Below are 27254 nucleotides of genomic sequence, written 5' to 3'. Positions count from 1 at the left end.
GCCCCCCAGAAAAGAAGTCACAAGGTATGATACTTCTGATGTCCTTGAAGCACTATCAGGGCCTGTACAACTTAATGGATCCCATGAAACACATACTACACTCACTCCTCCATTCTGTACTCAGGAACTGCCTCAGTATTTCCCTCTTCTATATTTCCTTCAAGAGTTTCCACATTCCTAACATACCCTGCTTCCTATTTAGTTCTCACCTGAGTACCTTGGGTTTCAGACTGACAATATGGCATGGTGGCACTGGTTGTGGATTATGAAGTGGGTGGGGGGGGTGGAGCATTGCCAGTACTAAATACCCCTGCTCTTTCCCCTTGTTTTAGTACTAAGTAATCTTTAAAGTAATGAGCCTCTTGTGGCGCAGAGTGGTAAGGCAGCCGCCTGAAAGCTTTGCTCATGAGGTTGGGAGTTCAATCCCAGCAGCCGGCTCAAGGTTGACTCAGCCTTCCATCCTTCTGAGGTCGGTAAAATGAGTACCCAGCTTGCTGGGGGGTAAACGGTAATGACTGGGGAAGGCACTGGCAAACCACCCCGTATTGAGTCTGCCAAGAAAACGCTAGAGGGCGTCACCCCAAGGGTCAGACATGACTCGGTGCTCGCACAGGGGATACCTTTACCTTTACCTAATCTTTAAAGTGGCACACTGTCCAGAGCTCCTGGGGTTTCCAGCCAGGAATGAGAGCTTGGACTTGTTTCCCTCCTCGCCACTGTCCTGGAGGTACCCGACCTCACCCACAGACACCAGTGATGCCAAGGCTGAGCTGGAGCCCACTGAAGCCGCTGCTACCGGAACTACCGTTGCCGCTGCTCCAAGAACAGCCAGCACCAAAACTGCCAAAAATGCTGGTCACATCAGTTTATTCTGTTCCACTACATCAGTTCCAGGGAAAACCCAGAAATGACATAGGGTAGGTCTAGGAAGCACCAAAACCTTTATACACCATAGAGTTTCTGGCAGTTCCCCAAGCTACTCTAAGTTACTCTTGAGCTTCCCACAGAACTCATGCAATGGTGCACAGGAGGTAGTTGTGAGTTCCTGCATTGTGTAGAGGGTTGGACTAGATGATCCTGGAGGTACCTTCCAACTCTATGATTAACAAATGTACTGGCAAATCCACTAACAACATCAACCTAATACTTTGGGCTTTGTATGCTAAACTTTTTTCATCTAACCTAATCTTTCCAATCCTGCGTTGAGCAGGGTGTTGGACTAGATGGCCTGTATGGCCCCTTCCAACTCTATGATTCTATGATTCTAAGTAGGGTTCCCATCTCTGGGTTGGGAAATACCTGGAGTATGGGGGTGGAGCCAGAAGTGGGCAGGATTTGGGATGGGGAGGGACCTCAGAGGAGTGTAATGCTATGGAGGCCATCCTCCATAACAGCCATTTTCTCCAGGCATTTTACCTGGGTTTAGTGAAACTCTGGAGTTTTGCAATAGCTCCAGAAGGTTTCAATGATTGGGTGGGAATTAATTATTTTTGTATTAAAAAAAACAAAACATATCAGTGATATGACCATATATGGTCATGTCACCCCCCCCCATGACCAGTGATGGAGGGAGTGGGAAGCAGAGTGGCCCCAATTATACCAATCCTTGCTGGCCAAAGCCCATTGCTCTTGATAGGGACTACAGCCCAGAAAGGTAAGTATTATCATTTTAATTTAACTACGGGGGGGGGGGTATGACAGAGCAGCATAGGCCTGCCCCAGACCTGTTCCTGGCCCCGCAGCGTAGACCACTGGGTTATATCTGGCATGGGGGGTGGGGTAATGGAGTGGCATAGGTCTGCTGTGGCCCTGTTTCTAGTGTTGGAGTGGGAGTGGCTGTGGGATTGGCTTGATGATGCCATATGGTGGTGGGAGTGTCTCAGTGATATAATTTCTGGTGTCATGTGACTTCTGGGAGCATGTTAGGAAGGTGTGGCCTGCCAACATGATTCCTGGGGTTTCTCAAAGCCCAAAGTATGTTTCAGGGTTTTCTCAATGGTAAAAAGGTTGAGGAAGGCTGTTCCATGGTAACTGATTTCTATTGCCTGGAAATGAGCTGTAAAACCAGATACCCAGATCCGACCTGGGGACTGGCATCCCTAAACACAAAAAGTCTTTCTTACCCATAGGGAGATCCATAGGTATTAAGCAGCTGCCCAAAACGTATTCATTCAGTAAATCTGAGACTGGTAGCCCTTCACTATCCTGAAGATTCAGGGCAGGAAGTAAAAAATAAAACTTCCTGGCTGAACAGCATTGAGTTCATTGGCCATTCCGCCATGATTTCCCGATTTAAATCCAAGGCTCAAAGTCCTATCCAGACTTTGGCAATTCTGTATTGGAAAAGCATTCAATATTAATGGCTGGGGCACCCACTACCAAGAAAGCCCAGCTTCCTGAACTTGCTGTCTGAACCTGACAACTAGAAAGTCTCCTTAATAGGATGCCCTTCATGGATTTTGCAGATTGTAATTAGGCACATGGCAGGAGGCTGTCTTCTTGGACTAAGTATGTCCTTCTGCATGTCTTTGTTGTATGAACTTGGTGCACAAATGTTACCATCAAAGAGATGGCTGACTCCTTACAGTCACTTCATATGGATGTTTTTCTCTTGATGTTCACTTCATACAAAGAATGAAATTTCCTACATGAAAGTCATTTTTCAGAATACTAAGACAAAATACTAAGGGGGGGAGAGATATCCAAAGAAATTGATTAGCAGTAGTTTCAGAAATGGACTAAGAAACCTTTTTACACCTAACACAAAATTATAGAGATTCTTAGACCAGGTGTCACAATAGCCACCTAGTTTAGTTGGGAACCCTGAGAACTTTGATAAGAATATGATCACCAGCCAAACTGACATTGATTGAGCTCTTTATTTATATGAGCACCTTGCTATTGTTGCTCAATGTTTGCTTTGAATGCGGTGCCAAGCAGCTTTAAATCTCTGCACAGTGGCTGTGCTACAGGTAAACAAACTACATTTCTTGGTAAACAAACTACATTTGTAATTTAGATGTGACAGTTTGTGGCCACTTTTGCACCTGCACAGTTTGTGAAAGAAATCTTATTGATTGCCTAAGATGAAGGCATATATGAATAGCTGTGCTCTTGTGGTGGTCTCTCAGGACTCAAATCTAAGGGCCATTTCGCACGGCTTCAAAATAGCACAATGGTTGCTAATTGGAAACGCTACTAATTTGCCATAACCCACGACGTCGTAGACAATCTGCAACAATCCTGAAACCGACCCGCAAAAAGCGCTTCGTTGTAGCGCTTTCAGGGGAATCCAGAAAAGTGGATTCACCCTCCGGATAGCGATACACTCCTGCAACCAATCTGCAACAGTAGCGCTAAAGACCTGTGCGTTACCATTGTTGCTGGTTCTTCAAAGTCCCTCCCCCTGGCTCTCTCCTCCAAACTTCCGGCGAAGCGATCGCCATTTTTTTTTCTCCGAGCGAGCGGGGATAAACGCACCAGCGAGCCTCTTTCTGTTTAGAGGCTTCCCTGGCTTCAGTCCTTCACCTTTAGTCACTAAGCACAAACCACATAAAAGCCCGTTTGCTGAAATAAAGTCCCTTTATTTTTTACACATAAATTCAGCCGAAAATCGGGCCCGTGAGAGGGGGGGGGATTTTTTTTTTATCACTCGAGGCAGCGTGCCAACGATCATACAATCAAACGACACCTCACATTAGGCAGCTGGATGGGTCTCTCCGTAGCAACGAATCTACCTAGATTCGTTGCTATGGGTCTGTTTTTTTTTTTTAGAAAACCTTTCTTAAAGGGAAAGGGGCTGTTTGGGAGCATGCTAACGGCTGCCCATTGGCTGCTTGACAGCCAGGGGCGGGACGAGCTTGGCAATAGCGCTTCCTTTCTAGCGATTTCTGCCGAGACCGGAAGCCTGTGGGAAACGCTAAAAAACGCAACTGATTCCACTACAAAGGCAGGTATGCATAACGACGAATTCCACTATTTTAAATGGCGATTTTTCATTCCGCAAACAATTTGCAACAAAGATCCCCGTGCAAAAAGGCCCTAACTGTTCTCCTCTAGACCAACATGGCTACTCATTCAAACTATCTTCTGTTTCTAGTATCTCAGGATGCAATACAACCATTCATTTATTAAATGCAAATGTAATCTGAGCATTTTATTTTGACAAGATAATTTTATGGAGCTGTATTTACATGTCAACACTTAACATGTTAAATCCCGTAGAAGACCCTATAGGCTTGTATTAATTAAAGATTATGTACCATTTTACATTAAAGCGTCCATAAAATGCACTATTAAGAAAGATACATTTAGCAGAGTTTAGGTTGTCAGACATTTTTTCCCCCAAGCACATTTTTGTGAACAGGCTCTGAGTACTTTAGTTCTCATCAATGTGGACATTGTATAAGCCTTTGTCCTGTCATATGTTCACAATTTATCATTATGTGTATCCAAGCATAGTGGTTTAAACAGTGCTGAATGTCCTGCTCCCACCCAAGTACACACATTGAAATCTCTTGTTCCCCACCAGTGTGAAATCTGAAATGGCACTCTTGGTCCTTAGCTACCCACTTTATCAGGAATCAAGCTCTTCCAGGACTCATTTGATTGTTCTGCCTACATCAGCCATTCTGGCTGCCACAGGGCCCCTGCACAAGTAAGCAGGGAGATACCCTCAATAATTATGGTCCTCAGCATCTTGACAGTACTATATCAAGCTCTGCCTTTCTGTTCCTGTTGACTGGCATGATGTACTAAGCCAATGAAGACGCGAGCCGGGTTTTGGCATGAACAGGGCCACAGCTTTTATTAACACACAACCTGGGGTTGGCCTGGCACAAGGTAAGAGTAACCCCCGCGCAGTCATCCGACTGCTGACTTGAGCTCAAGGGGCTCCCTGGGTCCCCCTCCATCCCAGCCGGGAGGAAGGTTCCCTTGCCCCTTGAAGCCCTCCGCAGGGAGAAGACAAGTTATGGCTGCTGGGCGTCCACCGCATGCAACCATCCCCACCTCCTGGCTCCGAGCCCCTGACCTACCCAGCCGGGTAAGGCCGCGCTCGGTGTCAGCCGGTCTCTTAAGGAGACCCCCCACCACAGGTTCCAGTACGCAAACTGGTCCCTGCTCCATATACTCAACCTCGTGCCACCTATTCCGCAGCTGTGACAAACAGATATTTTCCAAACAAGGGCGGGAGGGTGGGTCTGTTCCCTGGCACCGATCAGTGGCAGAGAGGGTGATCTCCGGCCGAGTCGCGCTTTTAAAGCGCCCGGCCCCCTCTCTGTCGCGCTGACGTTGCAGCGCGATGACGCTCTCCCCCCTGAGCGTCATCGCGTCTTCCTTGTCCTCCCATCCGCCGCGTCAACTGTGGCCCCTCCCAACAGCGGCCGCTCTTTTGTTCTGAGACATCTCTGAACTCATTGCCTGCCCAAGAGTTTTATTCTTTGTCTTTTCTGCTTACTCATTTGCACTATGGATCTAGACCAGATCCTTGTCCTTTGCAGCTTAGGGATGGGGATGAACTGGCTCACAAATTTCCAATGAATTTGGCTGGTTTCTGCTTCGCAAAATCAAGTTCATGGCAGAGGAACCAGCATGATAATTCCATGAACTTCCCAGTACAGAAAGAAAAAAATTCATACAGTGTAGGACATCAAATGATTAATGCAACAGGACTAGAAATACAAAACTGAATGACAATTCCAGTGTACCGGGACTAGGAGTACAACTAAACTGCCCAGGCTGACTTGGTGAGAACAGTACAGAAAGCAAGATGACACACTCCCATATGAAGGCATCTTTCTGGACCGTTCTGCTCTGAGAGCCAGTTTGGTGTAGTGGTTAGGAGTGTGGACTTCTAATCTGGCATGCCAGGTTCGATTCTGCGCTCCCCCACATGCAACCAGCTGGGTGACCTTGGGCTCTCCAGAACACTGATAAAACTGTTCTGACCGAGCAGTGATTTCAGGGCTCTCTCAGCCTCACCCACCCCACAGGGTGTCTGTTGTGGGGAGAGGAATGGGTAGGCGACTGTAAGCCGCTTTGAGCCTCCTTCGGGTAGGGAAAAGCGGCATATAAGAACTAACTCTTCTTCTTCTTCTTCTTCTACTACAGATCAATTCCATTACAAACGTTTTATGACCTTCAGTTTGCAGGGGTTCTGGGGTAACAAGAACTAGTCCATGCAGGTTGTTTGAATTACATTAAAGGTTACGACTTTCAGATGTCTTTGGAGATCTGGATGTTGTCTCGAGCATGCTGGTAAATAATTCATATTCTCTACAATATTGGTTTGACCCAGTCAGCTATTTTTGAACAAGCCCGACTCGGCTTTGGAAGCCTGCTTTTCTGCTAATTCTGAAGAAAATGTGGCATAACTTGTATGAATTTTAACGTGTGACCTCCTAGAAGTCAAACATTTTATGATACTTCATCTAGCTGCCAAACTCTCCTTCTTTGTGACTTGTAAATTGCAAAGAAACTATGATTGTTGCAACATGAGTCATGGTGGAGTCTGTAACTTCCAAGAGGCTTGAACTCCTAAGACTGGTTGGATGCTTTCTACCTAGACAGTGATGCACTGTTTCCAACAGCCCTGCCTTAGCTCCTTCATAAGCATGATCCTTCTGCCTTATCACATGCCAAAGTTGAGACCTTATTCCACTCCAGAGTTAACCTTTCAATATCACCTTCCCTGGACCTTCTACAAGGGACTATCAGAAGACTAGCTTGATAATAGGTCAACAAACACTGTGTGTTGTGCAAAGGATTTTTATTCTTTTTGGCTTCATGTGCTATGATTTAGAGACAATTTGGTGTAGTGGTTAGGAGTGCGGATTTCTAATCGGGCGAGCCGGGTTTGATTCCGCGCTCCCCCACCTGGGTGAACTTGGCTCGCCACAGCACTGTTAAAGCTGTTCTGACTGAGCAGTGACCTATCGGCGGCCTTTGACATCGTGGACCATGAACTGTTGGTCCATCGCCTGGCCGGTACGGGGATATGGGGCACAGCCTTGTGCTGGATATGCTCCTTCCTCCAGAACCAGTCCCAGAGGGTTGCTGTGGGGGAAGAGCTCTCGCGGCCCTATAGACTCCCTTGCGGGGTCCCTCAGGGTGCAGTCCTCTCCCCCACATTGTTTAACATCTTTATGCGCCCTCTGGCCCAGCTGGTACGGAGCTTTGGGCTGGGTTGCCATCAGTACGCTGATGACACCCAGCTCTATCTCCTAATGGACAGTCATCCGAACTCCCCCCCAGAACCATTTGCCAAATGTTTGGAAGCAGTGTCTGAATGGTTCGAGCAGAGTCGCCTGAAACTCAACCCTTCCAAGACGGAGGTCCTGTGGCTGGGGGGAAGGAGGCGGGAACAGGCAGCGCGTTTACCCACCCTAGCAGGGGTGCAACTTACCATTGTGCCCCAAGCTAGGAATTTGGGTGTGACCATTGATGCCTCCCTGACTATGGAGGCTCAGGTCAAGAGAGTAGCAGGCCAGGCATTTTTCTATCTTCACCAGGCCCGGCTACTAGCGCCCTACCTGTCCCCTGACCACTTGGCCACAGTGATCCATGAGACAGTCACCTCCAGAATAGATTTCTGTAACTTGCTCTACGCAGGCGTACCCTTGTCCCTGACCCAGAAACTACAGCTGGTGCAAAATGCAGCTGCCAGGGTCCTCACTGGAACATCTTGGAGGGCCCACATCCAGCCGGTGCTGAAGCAGCTGCATTGGCTGCCAATTGCTGCCCGGATCCAGTTCAAGATTTTGGTTTTAACCTTCAAGGCCATACGCCTGAGGGACCGCCTACCGCTCTATGCCCCCCGCAGGGCCTTTCGCTTTGCAGGTGAGAACCTGTTGGTCGTCCCCGGCCCGAAGGAAGTGCGCCTAGCCTCGACCAGGGCCAGGGCTTTTTCGGTCCTGGCCCCTACCTGGTGGAATGAGCTCCCGGGTGATCTGCGGGCCCTGTGGGATTTGTTACAGGGCCTGTAAAACGGAGCTCTTCCACCAGGTCTATGGTTGAGGTTGGGGTCAGCGAATCAGGGACATCGCTCCCCCCCTAGTAGTTGGAGTGTATGCTGCTCCCCTATTCTTTCCTCTTCACCAATTTGATAATTGGGGGAGGGATGGGATTTTTAGCCGTCATGTTAGTAGATTGATGTTTTAATGGGAATTTTAATGGGGTTAGTTGTTGTGACCCGCCTCGAGCCTGTCGGGAGAGGCGGGAAATAAATCTACTACTACTACTACTACTACTACTACTACTACTACTACTACTACTACTAATAATAATAATAATAATAATAATAATATCAGGGCTTTCTCAGCCCCACCTGACTCACAGGGTGTCTGTTGTGGGGAGAGGAAAGGGAGGGCAGATGTAAGCCACTGACCATTTATGCACTGGGAACTTCAGTGTTTCAGCTTCCATGCAGGAGCACAAATTGGGGGCAGATGAGGCACACCAGGCCAAATGTTCCCCCATGCGGGTGCAGGAAGAGGTGGGGCAACCTGCCACAACTAAAACTCCAGTCTGCTTGGCATGAAACCTCCAGTGCATAAACGGTCACTTTGAGACTCCTTTGGGTAGAGAAAAGCAGCATATAAGAACCAACTCTTCTTCTTCTTCTTCCTATTTTTAAAGGCTTTTTTTAGTCTGCATTTTAAAAAGTGTGTATGAGCCACAGGTATATTACACTTCACAAGAGCTCACAAAAGATGAACTAAGCAAATGCATTACAACAGAGCATGATGTCATGGCTGCTGTACAACCCATGGGTCTCATTGGAGTGGCAATGAACCAGCTGCCGAGGGCTGGAAATGGTTGCTAGGCAACTAGAAACTGCCCCTCTAGGCTGATCCTCTAGCTGTTTCTCCTGTTGCATAGTTGCTACAGTAATAGAAGGCCACCTCCTGATGCTCGTAAAAATGAAATTAGGGAGCTTTGGATCAAACAGTAATCTGTCAAAATTTTGCAGTGAATGTGACACACACATTTCCAATCATATACACCTGTCAGTCATCAGGGAATGATGTCTGAAATCACCAGGTCTAGTTTTGCTCTTTGTAATGTGAGAATGGACCATCTGTCTGTTATCTTAGATCTAACTGTGAAGTCTGTCATCAGGCTGTTATTTACCAATAATTCATTGAATTAAGACTCAAATCAAGGCTCTTCATTCTGTGCGTGCAAATCTGTTGGTGGTTCCTGGCCCAAGGGAAGTGCACCTGTCCTCAGCCTGGGCTCCGACCTGTTGGAATGAGCACCCAGAAGAGCTAAGGACCCTGCAGGAGCTCCCACAGTTCCACAGGGCCTGTAATACAGCTCTTCTGCAGATATTTTATTGAGGCTGGGGCAGTTAGTTCTATGGGCTCCTCCTTGCCTCAGCTGGGACAACATGCTGACTCCCGTATTTTCTTTCCCTGAAGTATGGGATGGATAGAAGGCGTGCACTGAGCTATGGGAAATGGGTAGGTGTGAGTTTAGACAAGATGCCAGCAAGGGAATTTAATGAGACCGGGATATTTATGGGTCTTAGTGTGGGGTTTTAATGTATTTTAACCTGCCATGAGCCAGCTAGACTGGGAGTGGCAGGTAATAAATTCAATGAATGAATGAATGAATGAATGAATGAATGAATGAATGAATGAATGAATGAATGAATGAATGAATGAAATAAAACCTATTTGTGCTGCCCTTGAAGCATCTTCAAGCCGAGCAATGCATGTAAATTTCCAATACGCACCAGCAGTGGCTTCTTGACCAACTGAAGAATAATAATAATAAGAGTTGGTTCTTATATGCCGCTTTTCTTTACCCGAAGGAGCCTCAAAGCGACTAACAGTCGCCTTCCCTTTCCTCTCCCCACAACAGACACCCTGTAAGGTGGGTGAGGCTGAGAGAGCCCTGATATCTCTGCTCAGTCAGAACAGTTTTATCAGCGCCGTGGGGAGCCCAAGGTCACCCAGCTGGCTGCATGTGGGGAAGTGCAGAATCGAACCCGGCATGCCAGATTAGAAGTCCGCACTCCTAACCACTACACCAAGCTGGCACGACACCAAACTGCCATGCTGAATACTGTCCCTACACACAAATAAAATTAGTTGTTTTTTAAAAAGCATATAAATAATTCAATTGTATGAGATGCTTGAAAAAAAATGGACATTGTGAACAAAACTTGGGGAGGGTAAAGGAAGGACTGCTGGATCCAATTCTGCTCCAGTCAAGATTCTAAGGGCCTGTACATGCAGAATGTGGTCAGGATTGGTCATAAATGGACACTGCTTGCTAAGGTTTTGCTCTAAGAGATTTTGGGGCCTTTGTAGTGTTGGGAGACTGATTTAAATAGTCTGTCCCTGGAGATCAGTGGATCCGGACAGTCTCTTGGCTTGACTGACATGCCTGTCAAAGGTCAGGCTGATGCATGGAATTCTCCAGCGAGCTGGGAGGTTGACATGATTGCTTCTAGTTGCCATCTTTGATTCAGTGTAGCTTCTTTGGCTCTCTGGTTTGCATAATTGCGGGGGAAGATGAAATGGGTTGGCAGATGCATTGAACCCAAAGGGAAGCAAACTCAGGCTATGCTTGAGCACTCAGACCACACCTCCTTCCCGCTCTGTGGCTGTGATGGTGATGAATGTGTCCTCTTCCCTGACACCCACTACTTAGTTTGAGCAAAATCATCCAGTGGAACTTTTCTGAAAGGTAAGGAGCTTTTTTATGTTTTATAGAGCACTCAGAGGCACAACGTTACTTATCCACAAGGTAGTTCAGGGAGAAAAAAAATTCAAATGAATTCAGACCTAGAGTCCATAAATTTGGCATGACAATGTCCAAATGCTGTTGGAGCAAAAGCTTTATTACAACTAGGGATGGGATTTTTTTTTCTAATGTTGTTTCTTCTGATGTTATATTTTTGTCCTTGATTTTGATTCTACACTTCCACTGGCTTTTAAAACCATAGACCAACTTCTAGATCAGTGGTTCTCAACCTGGGGGTCGGGACCCCCTTGTGGGTTGAATGACCCTTTCACAGGGGTCGTGGCAGGGCAAGCAGCTTGGGGGGGGCACCACTATTGCCGCCCCTCCTGAAGGCACCTGCCAATTTATATACAATTTATAACCAATTTATATACAATCATGAACAATGGATCTTTACGCCATTGGTCAGTTTCTATTTAATTTCTGCGAAAGAACACTTGCATAATTTTATGATTGGGGGTCACCACAACATGAGGAACTGTATTAAAGGGTTGCAGCATTAGGGAGGTTGAGAACCACTGTTCCAGATGAAATGGTTGGATGGCTACCTATAACATTTAAAAGCTACATGAAAGTGCTGGGAGATGTCAAGCTGAGATCTGAAGAAGATATGCTGCTTTGTGTTTCCTTTACAGCATAGTAGTGAGTCAGAGGCTGTTCTTAATAGATGTCTGGAAGTAGTAATTGGCTGGGTGAGAGCCAATAATCAAGGATGAAGTCAGTGTTATATCACATGCCTCTTGAAACAACAGAGTTGGAGCTTGAAGAGCTGACAGATATCTCACTTCTAATCAATGATCAGCTCTTATGCTTTAAACCAGATTTGGTTTGTTTGTCAGCTTCATCCTTTTCTAAAGAAAGGACTTATTCACAGGCATTTATCACATCCACCCTAGCAATGACCACTGAAGAGCCAGTGTGGTGTAGCAGTTACAACCTCAACGCAGGGTCTGGGCAACCCAGGTTTAAATCTTACCATGGAAATTAATGGGGTGATTTTGAATCAGTAACCTATTTTCGGCATACTCTACCTCACAGGATTGCTATGCAGATAAAAAAGGAGAAGATAATAATGTAAGCTGCATTGAATCTCACTGTGGAGAAAAGTGGAGTATAAATTAAGTAAATAAACAATAAATATGGCTGAAAATGGGACACAAATAAAAGGTATTCTGGTGAATGACTGAGGAGGAAAAAATGAAGCTGAGAAAGGGGAGAGGATATGGGGGCAGGGGGGGAAAGGAAATAGTGTGGGGAGCGAGATACAGGGAAAAGTGAGGTATTGACCTTCAAAACCCCATGCAGTCTGGGCCCTGCATACCTGAGGACAGCCTCTCCCAATATATTCCCTGGACAGTATTGTGCTTTGCAGACTTCAACTTCTTGGTAATCCTTGTCCCCAAAGATAATAAGAGGAAGGTTTTTTCAGTTCTGGCTCCAGCCTGGTGGAATGAGTTGCCACTCAAAATCTGGGTTCTGACAGAGCTGTTAAAGTTTGCAGGGCCTGCACAGTTGCACTCTTCCACCAGGCCTATGGCTGAGGTCAGGGCTGTCTGGTAATGAGGTGGGCTTCTCTCTTTCATTTTAGATCCTCCGGTCAGATCGGCCCAGCAGAGGATGGGTGGGGAGAGAGGTGTTGGTTATATCTTTAATATTTTTTGCAACCCACTCCATTTCTCAGGAAGTAGCAGTATATAAATTGAATAAATAAATACCCCACAAGTCACTGAAGTCTCCCTCCCATGCAAGTGGGTCTGGCCTAGTAGCTGGCTCCATGCAACTGAGACACAGTTTTTCTAGGAAGTGACTACTGCAGTGGGGGGGGGGGGACTTAAAACAGAAGGACAGATTGAGGTCAGTTGGCTGTTCAGTGGAGGGAAGACAGGTTTGCCAACTCCAGCTTAGGGAATGACTAGACATTTGGGCATTGGAGAGTGGGGCGGATGGAGTTTGAGGACACAAGGAACTTCATCAAGCTACAATACCAGAGACTGCACCCTCCATAGACTGCACCCTGCAAAAGCAGCCATTTCCTTGCTGAGATTGCTTCCATCCCCAAACCTTGCCCTCACAAGAGACCCAGTATGGTGTAGATAGGAAGAAGAAGAAGAGTTGGTTCTTATATGTCGCTATTCTCTACCCGAAGGAGTCTCAAAGCAGCTTACATTCACCTTCCCTTTTCTCTCCCCACAACAGACACCCTGTGAGGTGGGTGAGGCTGAGAGACCCCTGATATTATTGCTCAGTCAGAACAGCTTTATCAGTGCTGTGGTGAGTCCAAGGTCACCCAGCTGGTTGCATGGGGAGGGGGGGAGAGCGTGAAATCAAACCCGGCTCTCCAGATTGCTGCTAACCACTACACACCAAAATGGCTCTCTAATCTGAGCAGCAGCCTCTAATCTGGATTCTTAATTCCTCCACATGAAGCTTGCTGGGCGACTTTGGACAGTCCTCTCAGAACTCTTTTAGCTCTACTTGTGTCACAAGGTGCCTGTTGTGGGGAGACAGAAGGAAGGGAACTGTCAATCACTTTGAGACTCCTTGGGGTAGAGAAAAGTGAGGTACAGAAAACAGCTTTTCTTCAACTCTTATCTAGCCCCAACTCTTGGACCTACCTGGAGGATGGCAACCTTAGAAGGAGAAAAGGAAGCAGGAAAAGGGGAGAAGCTATGGGGTTTTCAAGGGGAGAAAAAAAGGAAATAGTTTAAAAGGGGGGAAATGAGATGTCTTCCACATGTCCTTGTGGGTTTTGTTTAATCTAGTTTAAATTCTGGTATGGGGTGTTTGAGGGACATAGTATTTTAATGATTTTACTGATGCATTACATTTTATTCCAGTTAATTATACTTTTAATTGTGTTATAAATTACCTTGGCAGTTTTGCACTACGAGGCTTGCACTTGAAACAAACATACAAATATATCCACATCTCTGACCACTTCGGGTTTGAAAAGTCAAAATCAGCACTTTGAATTAGCCCAGAAATTAATTGAGAGCCAATTAAATTGAAACATGCATGAAATGCTCAGGGGAGAAAAAAGAGTTCCAGCTGATACTGCAGCTGCCGCATTCTGCATGAACTGCAGGGTCCAAAGGCAGCTCCTTGTACTGTGCAACTAGATACAGCCAACTCCACACATCTTCCAACTGACCCAGCATTAGATTGGATAAACTGTATTCAAGGCAGTCAAAGACTCTCCAAAACTTACCTGAATATGTTTGCCTTGTGAATTAATTGTCAAGAATTTAATGGAGCTCCTGCCTGCCTTCCATTCTGCAAGAAACAGAGTAGAATAGAATCATAGGGTTGGAAGGGGCCATACAGGTCATCTGATCCATCCCCCTGACCAATACAGGATTAGCCTAAATCTGTGATCAATATTTGTCCAGCCACTATGTAAAGACTGGCAGTGAAGGGAAGCTCACCACCTCCTTAGGCAGCCGATTTCATTGCTAATCAACATTCCTCCCAGCCAGTTTTGGCCCTGGGATGGTTCAGGCGAGCTGCCTTGCCAATCGTGTCATCTTTCTTGGAGGGCAGGAAGGTGGCATGATTAGCCAAGGCAGCTTTCCTGAGCCATCTAGCTGGGAGGAATGCAGTTGTTAGTTATGTCTGCCAGTTTGTACCATGTGGATTAAGAATTTTATTTTTATTTAGCCAAAACACAATCCATGTGAATAGATGACCAATAGAATTTTTTTTAATTAAGTATAAAAACAGTGTAAATACATTGGTTTTAGTATTAAATAATGGTATCCCACTAATTATCTTTGGTCATGCTCTGTTTACAAAGGCACAAAATCTAGCAACCTACCTGAAAGTAGATTCATTCATCCATTCCATTCCATCCCATTCCATTTATAGCCTGCCACTTCCATACAGTGGCTCATGGTTGTTAACATTCCAGATATAACCCACAATAAAATCCACTTACAGTCCCCTAAGATAACCAATTCACCCATCCATGGCAGTGACAGTAACCCTCCTCCCACTCCACAGGCTTCGAACTAAAGCCTCAGGGCATATGGGAGCCTGATGACTTGGCTTCACAGAGGGGCCCAGGTCTAATTTGCCTTGGCCTTAACCAAGGACCTGGCAGAGAGTTCCATTTTTCAGGCCTTGTTGAACTGAGAAAGCTCCGTCAGGGCCCTCAGCTCATTCCACCAGGTTAGGGCCTGGAACAAGAAGGCCCTGGTCCTGGCCCTGACTCTGGTCGAGGCCAGGCAAACCTTCCTCAGTACAGGGACCTCCAACAAATTATCAGCCACGGAGTGAAGCACCCTGTGTGTGTGTGTGGGGGGAGGGGATAATGAGATAGGCAGTCTCATGGATATGTGGGGTCCAGACACAAATGGCCTTAAATGTTAATACCAAAACCTTGTACCTGATCTGGGCAGCAACCAGCAACCATTGCAGCTGCCTCAGTTATGGCTTGATATGGGACCTCCAAGATGTTTCTGTGAGGACCCTAGCAGCTGCATTCTACACCAGGGACAATCTCCTGCTGCTTCTGCACCAACTGCAATTATTTCCCTTGCCCCAGGAGGCATTTCAATTTTCCTTTTTCTGAATTAGTACCAAGCTTACTAAGTAAAGGGAAGGTAAGACAAGCTACAGCTGGGATATAGACTGGACATCTGAGCAAGATATGATCTACAGTCTCAAACTCTCCAGAATTCCAGGGACAGCTCTAGGAATTTTGTTATATCGACCCTCTTTTTTTGCAGAAGGGAAAGCCAAACGTATTTCTAATGTGAATGCCCTTCTGTGGTTTTTTCCAGGTAAGAGAGGTATTTAGCTGGAGCTTGAATATATCTCAGACTTGGAGGTGCCATTCTGGGGAGTGCAAAAGGTCCATTTGTCTCTCTATATCTTTGATCCTTTGTTTGATGGCTGATTTTGCTTGATCTTTTCCCATCCCTAATAGAATCAAAGGAGAGAAGCCCAAACTTTCTATTCTCTTTTCAGAGACTTGTAGCCATTTAGATCTAAAATGAATCGCCAGTAGTAAGCCTTCAGTAACCCAGTGTGCCTTGAGCCATAAGCCAATAGAAGCAAAAGCAATTTTAGCTTCAATTTTGAGGTCCCCTGTCTCACCCATAGCTCAATCTAAAATCACCCAACGTTTTACAAGCATTCCTGTGGAAGATCTGGAAATATTTTACAAGATACATACAAACAGTGCTTTGAGACACAGGCACAGACAGTCAGTCCCCATGGTTATTTCCTTCTCACCAGTCCCTTTCCTTTTCATTATTATGAATACTTTGCAATTTACAACATTTTAAATATGTGACTAGAGATTTGGCCATATAAGGTGTCCCAATAATTGAACACTTTCATCCATGCCTGAGAAAATGTCAGATTGCATTATCTTTTATAGCTTTGGCCCATCTAATACATGTGCAGTTATCCATTTATGCCATCCATAAAGTTGTTGTCATTTTTTAAAACCAGGTACTTGATATGACTTCTGCAATATGTTGCCATCACTCAAAAATATGCTGAGGGCTTTTCAGTTACTGTATCTTATTCAGAACAAACAGTATAAAAAATATCTGTCAGGGTCCTTCATAGCAGCTTACCTAGCTCCAACCTGTAGAGAAAGCCACAAATAAAAACTGGTTTAGAATTATTCCTGTTTCTGCTATCTTGGATGTATACTAAAACATGGCTGTTGGGGGCGGGTGCCAGTGCTGCCGGGCCAATCTGGATACTCTCCGGGTCCGGACAGGACCAGACAGTCTCTGCCTAGGAGGGCTTGGTCCCATGGCCCTGGACTGACAAGCGGAGGGACCAATCGGAAGTCACAAAGCGCCTTCCGATTGGCCCCTTACCAGGACAGACCAAAATTCCATCCAGCCAGGGGCAATCTGGAGAAATGGCTTCCAGTCTTCTCCTGATCACCAAAGGGAGAGGAGGTTAGTAGGGCTGTCAAGGGGGATGAGGCTTGGACAGGCTGTGCCAGCCCTTTTCGCCCCAAGGCTGTCCTAACTGTCAGGTCCAACTGTGAATTGCCTCAGAACCCTGACAGAGCTGGCAGGAGGCTGCAGAGTGCTCCCCCTCCCCTCCCCCCCTTCAGGCCTTTCCAAGAGCAACGCAGGGGGGGGGGACTTTCCCCTTCTGCCAAACAGTTGCCTGACAGGGAGGCCACAGAAAAGCCCCTTCTCACTTAAAATACTGCTCTGGCTGGCGGTTAGACACAGCCAAGCCATGTGTCTTCTTTGCAACTCTCTGCAGATTTGAGGCCACTGCACAGCGTTATTCTGCAGATGAAACTGGGTTTTTTTTTTTGTCTCCTGTTTCATCTGCACAACAACCCTGTGCAATAGGCCTCAAGTCTTTCAATTCAACAACAACAACCTGTGTGGGAGGCCTTAAATGTTTCTTCTCTACCACAACCCTCTCCAAAGTAGCCCTTTCTGCCTGGGGAGCTGATCTTTATACTCTGCAGGTGAGCTGTAATTCCAGGAGCTCTCCAGGCTCCACCAGGAGGTTAGCTACCCCTGGGTTGGAAATATTCCTGGAGGTTTGGAGGTGGGACTTCAAAATCGTACAATGCCTCCGAGTCCGGCCTTCAAAGGAGCCATTTTTGCCTGCAGTTGGGAGGGAGTGGTGCAGGGGTGTCCCTCCTGGGCTATGGGCTATGGCCAGTCCTTACCAGCAACTGTTTGTATTCTGGGGCACAGACAGGCAGACCAGCATCAGTCCTATGTGTCTGGAAAGTGCAGGAAGATCTAAATAAATACTTACAGCCTGAAACTGTAAATAGTGAGAGGGAGAGGAAGGGAAGATGACTGGAAAATGCTTTGAGACACCTTAGGCCTGCTGGGTCACTGCAGCCCATTCCCAGTTCTCTCGCACCTCTCACAGCCCCATGTACCTCACAGGTTGACTATTGTGGGGAGATGAATGGAAAAGGTGTTTGTAAACTGCTTTGAGACTCCTTTGGGTAGTAAACAACAGGGTACAAAAATCCGTTCTTCTTCTAAGGAGAACCATGAAAGAAGCATGTGGAAACATAACTTTTTATCAACAGTGAAAAAAATAGAGAAGAAGGAACAGGGTGGACACCTGTGTACTGTGACTACCCCATGAGTATTAGGACAGAGGGGCATTTCGGTATCTGTGGCCTAATTCCCACAAGAAGTGAAATGACGCAGAACTGGGGGGAATTGGTTGCCATGTAATCTTCCCCTAAGAAGAGTCTCCAGTTTGATTTTCACTTCACATATCTGAAGACATGGCTCTGGAAAGCTCATCTGTAACCACTATGCCACAATTCCCAAAGGTCAGTCCTCTCCCACACTCAACAAATATTCCAAACCACAGGTTCGTGACACCCATATCTCCACACCCGTGCCCTCATTTCGCCCCCACAACCTCCCACACAACACATACATTCAACCCCATGCCCTTACAGACTGGACAACTCCTCCTCTTCCTCTTCCCACTGCCAAGCTCTAGCGCCCGTTGTATTCTTGGATACAACAGGCTTTGCCCCTAGTATGTGTGTGTGTGTGTGTGTGTGTGTGTATGTATATATATATATCCAAGAATACAATAGGCGTTGCCCCTAGTATGTGTGTGCATATATATATATGATTTATTAGAAGAAATTTTAGAAATATTAATTTAGCAAAATATATGATTTAGCAAAATATATTAGATACAGCACAAAACTATAAAACAACACAACACAGATTGGCCTGTGGAGTAGAAGCGGTGTTCGGACACCTGGACAGGGCCCAAACAGGGCCCAGACACTGCTCCACCCATAGCGGCTCTTCCCAATTATATAGAGCAGGGGTAGTCAACCTGTGGTCCTCCAGATGTTCATGGACTACAATTCCCATGAGGACCCTGCATACCTGAGAAACCGCCCTTCTGTCTACATGCCCCGAAGGGCACTCCACTCTGCCAACACCAGCCAGGTAGTGTTCCCTGGCTCCAGGGGAGTACATCTGGCCTCAACCAGGGCCAGGACATTTTCTATCCTAGACCCCACTGGGTGGAAGCATGATTTCCCTTTGCAGAATCCATACTGATCTTCCCTCAGCAGCTTCCTCAATTTGCATAATTATTTTGTCTTTAATAACCAGCTCTACTAATTTCCCTGGAACAGATTTGCCTGAAACAATGGTTATTTGTATATTTTAATTGTGTATTTTAGGTCTAGTTTTAATGGTTTTCATTATGTGGTTTTTGTTAGTTTTAATGGTTTTTAAATGTGATGTTTTTAAATATGTAATTTGTATTCTCCTCTCTATACCCAGACTCCTCTTGAGCACATAGGGCAGGGACCAGACAAAGACAGCTGCAAACACTGACATAAGATAACAAAGGATTTCGAAATACTTGCAGCTTCAAGAATCAATAGCTTAACCTAGTTTTCCATTTGAGAGTTAGGGTCAGAAGAAGACTGAAATTTTACATATGCGGTATGAGCTATTTCTTTTCTTAATAAACTTCCTTTCATTTTGAATATGAACAATACAATCTCTAATCAGGGAGGGGCAGCAACTGCTCATCTATAAACCATCCAGCCAGGGAGGTCATCTTTTGTAACCAGGGGGAAGAGAAGCAGAGAGATATGAATGTAGATGGGGGCCTCTCAGCAGCAGCACCACAGCAGAGGGTTCCCAAGTGCTAGTCTGCCGGGACATAACTGATCATCGCGTCCCAAGCCAGGAATCTGAGAGTGACCTTAGACGCCTCCTTAACTTTGGAGGCTCAGGTCAAAAAGGTAGCGAGCCAGGCATTTTACCACCTTCACCAGGCTTGGCTACTACCGCCCTACCTGTTTTCTGACCACATAGTCGCCCTACCTGTCTCCTGAACACATAGCCTCAACCAGGGCCAGGGTCTTTTCGGTCCTGGCCCCTGCCTGGTAGAATGAGCTCCTAGAAGAGCTGCAGGCCCTGTGGGATTTACCAGCTTTCCGCAGGGCCTGCAAAATGGAGCTCTTCTGCCAGGCTTATGGTTGAGGCTGGTACCTCGATGGTAGATCGGACCCCCCTCCAGGGCTATTGACCAAGGGTTAAAACCAGTCAAACCAATATGTAGAACTATAGTCAATTTCCAATGATCTAATGATCAATCAGAAGGTTGCAATCATTTACCACCAGGCCATCATTGCTGGTGGTGGTGAAAACTGCTTAGAGCAGTGGTTCTCAACCTTGGGATCCCAACCCCAAGTGTGGTCGCCTGGCCCCTTCCACGGGGTCGCCAGGTTGGCGGCCATGGTGGTGGTGATAGCAAGCAGTGGTGGGAGGTGGCAGGCCTCCTCCATGCCACCTCCAGATTGTTGTGTGCCTGCATGTGTGCCTGCTGCAGCTGGGGTGGCAGCGTTTCATCCAAACAGAACCACTGGCAAGAATGAGACACCAGAAGTGGAGGGAGAGAGGCTGGCCTGGCAGGTGACATGGGAAGGCCACACAGATAGAACTTAAGGCTTTTGAGTCCCATTACTACAGGGGATAATACCCCTTTAATCTCTTGGATTTCCTCTGGATCTCTTTAAAAATCTCTGTGACATTTGCTATTTTCTAGTCCTCTGGTACAGAGGCTGGTTTTGGTAATGAATTTATATATGCTGGTTAGTAGATGAACAATTCCATGTTTGAGCTCCTTAAGAACCCTTGGGTGAATGCCATCTGGCTCAGCAGACTTGCAAGTTTTTAGTTCACTTAGTAGTCATCAGACTTCATCTTTTGTTATCTCAATCTGATTGAATTCTTAAGACACCCTTCCCCCCAAAACAGCAGCTTCAGTGAGAAAAGAGATGCAAAGAACTCATTCAGGTTCTTTGCGATCTTCCTATCATTGAAAGAATCCTTTCATCCAAAGACCCAGCCATCTTCCTTGGGAATTTGAATATTTTAGCGAGAGGCTGTGTAACTGCAGGATCTTTTTACCCATATTTACGGGCTCCTTTTCAGATAGAAACCTTTTAAAATAAGGATGACAATTTAACTCGCACTCAATGAGATTTATTTTGGGGGAAATGTTGGAGTACATTCAAAAGACACACACACAAGCAAATCATGCAAGTTCCTAAGAAATGAAAGGGAGGGGAATGAAGGAGTTCAGAGTATATTTACTTCTCCAGAGAAGCTAAGGCTTGGGGGGGGGGGGGCATCTGAAGCCAGTAAGCAGCCTAGGTGTGCTGCACTGCTGACTACTGAACACAAAACGGGCTGAAAGCTGGGTTTTTACCAGCTAAAATGTAGCCTCAAGCCAGGTGCAATGTACTTGAAGCCCCAAACAACAGACTGATGGATTGCTTCCTGAGATCTAGAAGTTTCTCAGGCAGGGACAATTCCTGTTAACTATCAACAAATAGTGATGAGATGATATGGCTAAAGGTTTGCGTTTGCTGACAGACCAAAGTTATTGGGAAAGGGGGGGAGTGAGGGAGATTCTTAGCAGAAAGGTAGAAAGGAATTCATGGATGTTCAAGTTCAAAAGCAAGTCATACGTTAGAGCCTCTTGTGGCACAGAGTGGTAAGGCAGCAGACATGCAGTCTGAAAGCTCTGCCCATGAGGCCGGGAGTTCAATCCCAGCAGCTAGTTCAAGGTTGACTCAGCCTTCCATCCTTCCAAGGTCTGTAAAATGAGCACCCAGCTTGCTGGGGGGTAAACGGTAATGACTGGGGAAGGCACTGGCAAACCACCCTGTATTGAGTCTGCCATGAAAACGCTGGAGGGCGCCACCCCAAGGGTCAGACATGACTCGGTGCTTGCACAGGGGATACCTTTAGGAAGGAGAAATTGCTTATCCCGATGGCGCATTAATGCAAACGTGTTGAGGAGGGGGAGTCAGTGGCAGCCTTGTGACATCCTGGTGTCTGAATGTAACTGCTTGTCTGCTTATCCCAGCATGCTTCATTTTTTGGTGGGGTCTAGTCCAAAATCCATGGGTTCATGAGGGATGCCTCTGAGAGCCAATCCAAGCTGTTCTTCTAGCCAGTAAAACAGAGGCTAGTATCAAGAGACCCCTGAGAGAACTGTTCTATAAGAATAGCCCTAAGAGAATGGCGACTGGCTCAAAGTCACCCAGCTGGCTACATGTGGAGGAATCGAATCCAGTTTCCCAGAGGAGAGCTACCCTCTCTTTACCCATTACACCATCACACTGGCTCTTGACACCACGCTAGCTTAGTAGTTCTATTGTTACTTGGCTGACCAGTTTCAGAAGGTTGTAGTGCCCCAGGCGAGTGCCCCATGCCATTTGTGCTATGGATACAGAGATTCCTGTTACCGCCTCCTCACACACATACACACACATGCCATTTAATATCTGTTCAAATGCAAGACTAGGTTTCTTCACATATAAAAATTGTGGTGGGGGGGAACCTTACCTTTGCATACAAGTTACAGTTATGTCAAATAATTTTTTTGCGTCTGTAACATTTTTGCAGTGTTCCTCCGACATGCATGTTTATCTTTCAAGTAAATACGGGTTCATGGAAGAGATTGTCAAGGGCTTGGTGTATGGTGCTACAGGTATATGCATGATAACAACTCTATTTTCCTTAACTACTGAGCCTGGTAGTTCTAGAAGTCCTGCCCAGGTGCCTGGACAAGATAATGGGATAGTGGAGACCCAATAAGCTGAGGCTCAGTCTGGAAAAGACTGAGGTGCTATTAGTCAATGACAAAACCACCTGAGGACTGAAGAGTAAGTCAGTCCTGGAGAAAGTTACACTTCCCTTGATGGATCAGGTTCATAGTTGTGGGGAGGGTGCTTCTGGATCCTGGCCTACAGTTGGATACTTAGGTCTTTTCTGGCATGTAGAACCTTTGATCAGTTTTGGCTGAAACACCTTTTAAGGCTGGGATGCCTCAAAATACAGCAGCCACACTACAATCCATAGTACTGAAAGATTTGCTAAGACTGCCCATCTGTTTCCAGGTGCAATTCAAAATGCTTGTTCTTACTTTTCAGGCCTTAAGAACATAATATCTGCTGGATCAGACCAGTGGAACTTCTACTCCAGCTTACTTGGTCACACAAAGGCCTAAATGGTTTGAGGCTAGGCTACTTCTCCCATATTATCCAGACCAACAACTGAAATCCTGTTCACAAGCCCTGCTCTCCTGCATATGTAACATTGGTGGCAATTAGAGACAGGGCTTTTTCAGTGGTGGCCCTTCATCTGTGGAATGTGCTCCCCCCACCTGAAGTTCACTTGATGCCTCCCCTTTCTTTTAATTGCCAAGCTAAAATATTTAATCTAGCTTTTAATGAAGAATTTAGTTTTTTATGTGAATTGACAATCTGCTTCTAGCCTGAAAACAATTACGATGATCTTTTAGATGCTCAGATTCTTTCTCTCTGAGTTTTTATGCTGCTTTGTGTTATGGTTTCAATTGGTGACATTTTAAAGTTTTGATTTTGTATGTGTGTGTGATTTTGTCTTGTTTTATTTTGTGAGCCATCTTGTGCTGGTCTCTGAAGAGGTGGCATATAAATGTTTTAAATAAACCGCCAACATATACACACCATGTGTCTGCTGCTATGCCTTAAAGTAGTTTGGTCTGCAGAAGTCGGATGAAGGTTTTCATAATATGCAGGAAAACATTATCAGTGTCTACAGAACAACTTGCAAAAAACAAAACAAATCACCAAAATACACACATACACACAAATCCTTCGCCACCGTAGGGATGTTCAAGCCTGTGTTTCCATGGCAATGGTTATATACAACTTATTTTAATAAGTGATAATTTGTGTTACTATGACACAGTTTACTAATTTGCCACACATTTAACTTTTTTATATATCTGTACTCTCATGATGAGCCTCTTGTGGCGCAGAGTGGTAAGGCAGCAGAAATGCTATCTGAAGCTGTCTGCCCATGATGCTGGGAGTTCAATCCCAGCAGCAGGCTCGAGGTTGACTCAGCCTTCCATCCTTCCGAGGTCGGTAAAATGAGTACCCAGCTTGCTGGAGGGTAAACGGTAATGACTGGGGAAGGCACTGGCAAACCACCCCGTATTGAGTCTGCCATGAAAACGCTGGAGGGCATCACCCCAAGGGTCAGACTTGACCCGGTGCTTGCACAGGGGATACCTTTACCTTTACCCTCATGATCCTTGTTCCATTTTGTTTAAGGAAGTGTGTGTGAACACGCTCACGCCTTGAATAAATCTTTGTTGGTCTTAAAGGTGCTATTGGACTCTATTTTTGTTGTGCTACTTCATTCCAACACAGCTGCCCACTTGAATTTATTTTCATTTCTTATTAATTGATGTTCAAAAGTTCATTCACTTTCATTATATTCATTATTACTTCCATTTTTATGTGTGCTTTTTTCCTCCATTGTAACGTAACATGACAAACTGTTGTTGTTGCTGTTGTTATTAAATTTATAGACCGCCCCTCTCTGCAAACATAACAAATGAACCTTCTTCAAGTTTGTTTCTTCATTTGTTAGGTAATGACTGCACATTCTTATATAGGGGCTCAGTATAAAGGGACTAATTTGACCTAACAAGGCCCAGAGATAGGATTTAGTGGGTCGCAACATCTTTCTGTAACCAGCAACTTGTCTGCCTGGCCTGAATGATGGCTCTTTCTTTCATTTCCACTTCTCAATCCATTTATGTTGTCTCCAGTCTCTCCCACCCATCTCTCCCCCCCCCCCAGTTCAGGTCTTCACAGCAGTCACTGTCAACCTCATCTCAAAGTGACCTGCCAAACAATAAACCTATAAATATCACAACAGAGAGTCCAAAAACAGAGTGAAAGAGAGAGAGATTCCAGAGGGAAAGAAAGCCTGCTTCTTACAAACCTCACTGACATTAACTCTTGGGGGGGGGGGCGGTGGAGAAGGGGAGTGCCAGGTAGAATATCGGATAAGCCTCACGTACGTACAAGGCAATGTGTTGCAAATATCCCACGAGCACTCTGCTTACATGCAAGAGCTGCCTGAGGTTGTATTCAATAATGTATTTTGCTCCAAGGAGCAGTTGGGGGTGGGGGGGGTTCCAGCTAGAAAATAAAATAAGAAAATCATCACCAGCCCCGCTCACATCTCCTTCCACTGTGAACTCCGGTGCCCTCAGAAGCCTTCTGTTCTTTGGAAGATGATTGGCAGCAGAAGTGACGCTTTACATCTTTCACACCTTCTGGTTTATTTAGTGTATGTTTCTGTTCATCTGTATTTTTTACCTTGGCTAAACTGTGCACCTTAGTGAGCAGAAAACAAAACAATATGGGAGGGACAGGGACACCAGAGAGAGGATTTGGATTCAGGGGGGAGGGAGTGAAAGAACAGAGCGGCATGCAAAGGAAGGCAGCTGTAATGGTTAGGCAGCTCCATGCAAGGCAACCCACAGGAGCTTTCCTCCTGCTGAGTCCAAGCAGCAAAATGGTAACTACAAATCAGATGCCTGGTAAATCTGTGTGCAAACCCCAGCTGTGATCAATCTTCCCATGAGTAATAATAAGACGTTCCCAACAATCATTTTGACTTCGATTCACCGAAAACTGTGCTTAATATAATGTCATTCACCTCATAAATGCACACAACCTCCACGCCGTTTTGTTTCTTTACTTTGCAAAACTTCCATACCTTTTTGAATGCTGGAAAATAAACATCCTGGGAAAGTTTGATGATGGAATTCAGTCGGGGACAGAGGGCAGGAGTGTTGCAGTGGGAGGAGCTTGATGTCAGTCAGACCCTGTGCTCACTGCGACAACAAACACTCAAAGTCCAGGAGCAGGGAGAGAGAGGGATGGATGGCGGGCCTGCAACCAGTCACCCTGCAAGTATGGTCAACAATACAGGATGGATGTGAGAAAACTGTGCAGTCTAGGCAGGGAAAGCAGCCATAGGTAGGAAGACAAGTTGTCCTGAGAACTAGGACTTGGATGATCAGCCTGGGGGAGTTGGCCTCATATTGGACTCACTTTATGAGTAAAAGGGGATGGCCAGTGGGACATTTCTGCTGGAGCAACAGGCCCATTCCTAACTTCCCAAACACACGTTTTCTCTGATCACAGCCCACCCTCTGGTGAAATTTTAGGCTGACTGGTATTGGGAATTCAAACTCTGCTCTTCTGCTTCAGACCAACACAGCTACCTGCCAGCAGCTGGCAATGGTTCTCTGCAATGTGTTGAGTTTAAACCGAGTTCATCACAGGCAAGCACCCCACGCTGTCCCTCAATGGCTAATGACTTGAGACAGGTGCTAATAAGGGTATAGATGACCATGCATCACAATGACCTAATGGGGCAAGTCATAGGATGGCTCGAAGCCTAGCCCACCCAGCGCAACAAACACTCAGGCCTGACTACCACCAGACCATGACTACCTTTGAGAGAACAGATCCCATGGATAGATTCAAGTGGGTAGCTGTCTGAAGTAGCACAACTAAATTTGAGTCCAATCGCACCTTTAAAAATAACAAAGATGTATTTGAGGCATGCACATAAAAGCTCATGCCTTGAATCTTTGTTGGTCTTATAGGTGCTATTGGACTCAAATGTAGATCACAAGAATGGAAGGGATAGCTGTAGCTGAAACTGGCCACTGGCTCACTAAAATCACCCCAGCCAGTCCTCAAGACTGGAACTATTGCTCCAAGGCAGGGGATGTGGGAAAGCAGACGTACAGACAGAAATCGCCCCCAAAGAAGAAGAAGCTCAGTGTGTGTGTGTGTGTTTGGGGGGGGGGGGTGAGAGGTTAAATCAAAGTAGAGAACTGGTCAGTAAAGTCACCACAGGTCCCTGAGGTGTGTGCAGGAAAGTAGGTAGACAGACAGAGATGACCTCAAAAGGAAAAGCAGTCCAGAGCGTGTGGGAGAAAACTGCAGAGAAGCCCCCCCCCCCCTCCAAAAGCAGCCCCCAAAGAAAAACCCCGAGGAAGGGACCTCAAGGCTTAAGAAGAAGAGTTGTTTTTATATGCTGCTTTTCTCTACCAGAAGGAGCCTGGAAATGGCTTACAATCACCTTCCCTTTCCTCTCCCCACAACGGACACCCTGGGAGGTAGGTGAGGCTGAGAGAGCCCTGATATCACTGCTTGGTCAGAACAGCTTTATCAGTGCTGTGGCAAGCCCAAGGTCACCCAGCTGGCTGCACGTGGGGGAGCACGGAATCAAACCCAGCTCACTATATTAGAAGTCCTAACCACTACACTAAGCTGGCTCTGAAACCCAAAGTGGTGATGCATAACAAACGTGAAAGAAAGGAAGGAGAACAAATTACCAAGGAACATCAATATAATCCTCCTAAACAAATAACTATCCATGTGAAAAAGAGAGAATAACCCCAATACCTCCCCTTCACAGCAAATAAAAAACCAAAAATCAAAAAACAAAGAACACCCCAAATGACCAAAAACCCAGGGCAAAGAAAGCTCCCTGGCCCCTGCTGTCTCCCCCCTTGGCCAGCAAAGATCTTCATTCTCGGTCTCCAACCAATGCCCTATGAATTTAAAAACCATGTAAACAACCAGAAAACTACTGGCTGCAACTAGTGAAGGAAGA

The 27254-nt window shown here is 46.0% G+C and overlaps 1 long non-coding RNA gene across 1 annotated transcript; it reads left to right on the top strand.

Annotated features, from left to right (window-relative positions):
- Nucleotides 1-16655: 16655 nt before the first annotated feature.
- On the top strand, nucleotides 16656-23162 carry LOC143835807 (uncharacterized). Its single transcript, XR_013230354.1, has 3 exons — nucleotides 16656-16676; nucleotides 22179-22263; nucleotides 22706-23162. It is a non-coding gene; the product is annotated as an uncharacterized LOC143835807 (long non-coding RNA).
- The last annotated feature ends 4092 nt before the right edge of the window (nucleotides 23163-27254 follow it).

Source organism: Paroedura picta, chromosome 1 (genome assembly GCF_049243985.1).
Source record: "Paroedura picta isolate Pp20150507F chromosome 1, Ppicta_v3.0, whole genome shotgun sequence".
NCBI classification, from domain to species: domain Eukaryota; kingdom Metazoa; phylum Chordata; class Lepidosauria; order Squamata; family Gekkonidae; genus Paroedura; species Paroedura picta.
Note: the sequence above shows the minus strand (reverse complement) of the source record. Positions and strands in the feature narration are given on the sequence as shown.